At 39.6% G+C, this 3964-nt stretch overlaps 1 pseudogene; it reads right to left on the bottom strand.

Moving 5' to 3' along the window:
• Window positions 1–801: 801 nt before the first annotated feature.
• On the bottom strand, window positions 802–1098 carry LOC102816928 (annotated as a pseudogene).
• Window positions 1099–3964: the final 2866 nt, after the last annotated feature.

Genomic DNA, 3964 nt, shown 5'->3' with positions numbered 1-3964 from the left:
CAACTTGGTCACTATGAGTTGGAAACAACTCTATGGCACTTAACAACACCACCAAAATATTTAAAGTAACATGTTTTCATGATCAGCTATTAATCTTTTGTTGTTGTTGTTGTTAGAACAACTCAGTAAAATAAAATTCCGGTTTATTGTTGGACAACATTGTTTCACACATACATCAAACAGGCCAAAGAAATAAATAAATAAACAGCAACTTCATAGATTAAAAAAAAAAAAAAGGAAAAGAAACTTTATCTTTGGCCTTTTTTAGCTATCTCATACAAACCAACTACTTACAGCACAGCTAAGTACATACACAAAAAAAAATTACTGGAATGCTCGGAGTAAGATTGTAATTTTTTGTTGTTGTTTTGCTTTTTTTACAAGGTTTTTTTTTCTCCTTTGAGATTATAATGAACATGGTCACACCACAAATAAAGTCAGAATTAGGACAGAGAACACTCCAAAGGCTGGTTTGGAAATCTGAGATCATTAAAAATGGCTGACCCTTAACAATATGTACAAAAAAATAAAAACTACAACCAAAGTTTCCTTTTAAAAGTACTTTTAAGAAAAAAAGCAGGGCCTTGGAGGTTTCGGTTCTTTTTTCTCCCCTGTTGCAAATTCACATTGTGGTTTTGGTTGGGTGGTGGTGAGCACATGTTACCTGTGGGTGGCACTGCTTAAAGTGGGCTGGTGGGACTCTCTACTCGAAAGTGACCATGTTTAGATTCTGAGACGGGAAGTGGAAGGTGAATAGGTCATGGTGGCCTTTTTTAAGTTTAACTTTTCCTTTTTTGCTATCTAGTCATCCTCGTCGGTCTTCTGCTTCTTGGTGTCAACATCACATCCTCATCATCTTCAGCTGCCCTCTGCAGTAGTTGCCTTGACCTCCTCATCTTCATCTCCATCTTCTTCCTTACCATCACCTTCCTCTTCCTCGTCTACCTCATTGTCAGCCTCCTGTTCCCCATTTTCCTCATTAATGTTCCCATTAGCAGGTGCATCTCTTCCATTTTCTGTTTCCTCCACAACCTCTTCCTTCTCCTTTAAGTCCTTGGTGATGATCTCAGAGCTGGTGTCCACAGCTGCGTCTGACATGATGGGGCATGCCCGTGATCCCATACGGAGGATGACAAAGAGAGTGCGAGTTCGGAAGACTCTGGTGTGAGAGCTGTTGCAGGAGGCTGTGGGGAGCAGGGAGCCGGAGCCTGGAACAAGTCCCAGGAACAATGCAAAGATGGCTTTTCAGAGCAGCCAGTGGGCTCAGCTATTAATCTTAATACTCAAAACAAGTAGAGTATATGCATAAGATGCCCAGCGGGTCTAAAGAAGAAAAGACATAAAAAAGCTAGCAGATGTTTGAATCAGATGTTGGGACACCTTTTCAATTAAGCACATTCTCTGGTATTCTGCTGGAGGAAAGCGTCACAGCTGTCTTTGGGTGTTGCAACCTTTCCCTCCACAATTACATAAGAAAGCCTAAGTGTTATGAATGAGCAGGTTGGTTTAGAAGTAACAGTTGATTAGAAAATGAAAGACACACCAGCGCCACCTCCCTAAAGGAACTCAAATATGAAAGTTCAGATAATGTTATTATCATTTTGGTAATAAATTAGTTCATTCAATGAATCATTTTAAGCACCTAGAGTATATCAGACATTGGACTAGGAGGTGGGCTAGAGCAGTGAACAGTTAACCAGAAATATCAATAAGATTAGTCAATAATTTGATGGGGAATGTATAGAAATGTGGCAGAATCCTGAGTCAATAGGACCTAGCCTAGCCCGGAGTGAGGAAAGGTCTTCACAAAGGATGCAACACTTTACCAAAGATCTCAAGGTTATAGGAGTTCGGGTCCACAGAAAGGGGAGAAGCTCAGAGCTGAAAGAGCACGGGCCATTCAAGAAAATGAAAGCAGCCTAATGTGGCTGTATAGTAATATGTTAAGGGAAGGCTAGAAAGAGATTGAGTCTGGAGAACAAGGCAAGGTCTGATCCTGAGGGCTTTGAGGCGCCATAGAGTTGGTTTAATTTTAGCAGCAATAAGAAAGCATTAAGGAGTGTGTGCAGGGAGTTTATTGAGACCGGATTTGTATATGAGAAACATTTGTATGTACTGTGTGAATGGACAAGTGTAAGGGTGAATATACACTGGGAAGTTAACAAAATATAGATTTGGAAGTTAACTGCAGCCATGACAGAAATGAGATGATCCAGAGAAAGTGTCAAATAAAAAAACCGTCAAGGACAGAATCCTAAGGAATCAAAATCAAGCCAAAAAACTAATTTAAAACAATAAAGAAATGGGAAAGGACCCAGAGAAATGGGGTTAACCAGGAGAATGTGACAGTTCAGAAACTAAGGTAAAAGACTTCTTCAAAAGGGGAGCGCTATCAGGGGTGACAAATGTGGCCAAGAAGCCAAGTAAAGAAAGGGTGGTGGTGGTCATGAGCGTAGTAAAGTTGGTGTCAGCAGACTGATGGGGGCAGAAGCCACACTACAGTGTGGAATATAGTACAATGAAATATAGGTAAGCAGAGATGATTCTCCCAAAGATAGAGCTCCCAATGTAGAGGGAAAATAGAGCCAGTAGTGGATGGTAGGAGATTGGGGTCAACCACAGTGTGGGGGTATTTTATAAACAGGAGAAATTTGGAGGATATTTAAGTACTTAAGAAAGTGACAAATTAAGTGAGAAAGATTGAAGGACGTCCCAGTAAGAGTACCAGTTACCAATGAGTGGATCCCAACTTATGATGACCCCATGTGTGTCAGAGTAGAACTGTGCTCCATGGGTTTTCAGTAATTAGAGTTTGGGGGGTTTTATTTTGGAAGTTGTTCTTTTGGGTTTGTTATTTTGGAAGTTGTTATTAGGTGCCATTGAATCTGTACTCACTTATATTGACCTTATGCACAACAGAACAAAACACTGCCCAGTCCTACACCAACTTCACAATCATTGCTAACTTGAGTCCATTGCTACTACCACTGTGCCAATCCATTCTGTTGAGGGTCTTCCTCTTTTCTGCTGACCCTCTACTTTACCAAGCATGATGTTCTTCTCCAGGAACTGGTCCCTCCTGATAACATGTCTAAAGTATGAGAAACGAAGTCTGTCCATCCTGGTTTCTGGTTGTATTTCTTCCAACAGAGATTTGTTGTTCTTTTGGCACGCCATGATACTTTTAGTATTCTCCTCCAACACCTTAACTCAAATGCATAAATTCTTCCATGGTCGTCTTTTTTCGGAAGTAAATCCCTAGAGTTTTCTTTTGAGACACCTCTGGATTTCTATTTGTTGTTGTTGTTAAGTACCATCCATTCAATTCCAACTCCTAGTGACTCCGTACAGGGTTTCAGGGGAGCAATTGGTGGGTTTGAACCACTGAGCTTGTGATTTTCTGTCCAGTGCGTCTCTTATATCACCATTCCAGGATGTCTATTTAGTGACTTTTATTTTCTCTGTGAAATAGATAAGAAGCCATTCATTACCTGACTAAGGAATGGGGTAGAAATTGGAGGGAAGGGGGAAAGGTACAAAAAGTGCCTTTTCTACATAGTCGTTGTGGAAGTATAAAGCTTTAAATGCTGATAATGTTGATGATGAACTTTTAAAAAGCATTCATGAAAATGAGGGAGAGAGAAAATTCTTGAAATGTATTTTTACAAACAAATTTGGGTAAAGATAATTCATGTTTATGACAAAGTATGAAAGTAAGATTCATTATGGACATTCTTTTTTAAAAAAAACTTATTAATTGTGAATTGAAGATTTACAAAGCAGCTCAGTTTTCCATTCAATAATTCATACACATTTTATTTCATGTCACCTGTGACCGCGATTCCCACAATGTTTATCACTTCCTCCCCTTCTTCCCAATATTTCCTGTTTTCATTCCTCCTTCTTTCCTAAACCTTCCTGCCTTCTGAACTTCGTTATTGAACAAATGCTGCCCCTTTGATTT

The sequence above is a fragment of the Chrysochloris asiatica genome, unplaced genomic scaffold (assembly GCF_000296735.1).
Source record: "Chrysochloris asiatica unplaced genomic scaffold, ChrAsi1.0 scaffold00008, whole genome shotgun sequence".
NCBI lineage: Eukaryota > Metazoa > Chordata > Mammalia > Afrosoricida > Chrysochloridae > Chrysochloris > Chrysochloris asiatica.
The sequence above is the reverse complement of the archived record's forward strand: the minus strand, read 5'-3'. Positions and strand labels throughout refer to the sequence as shown.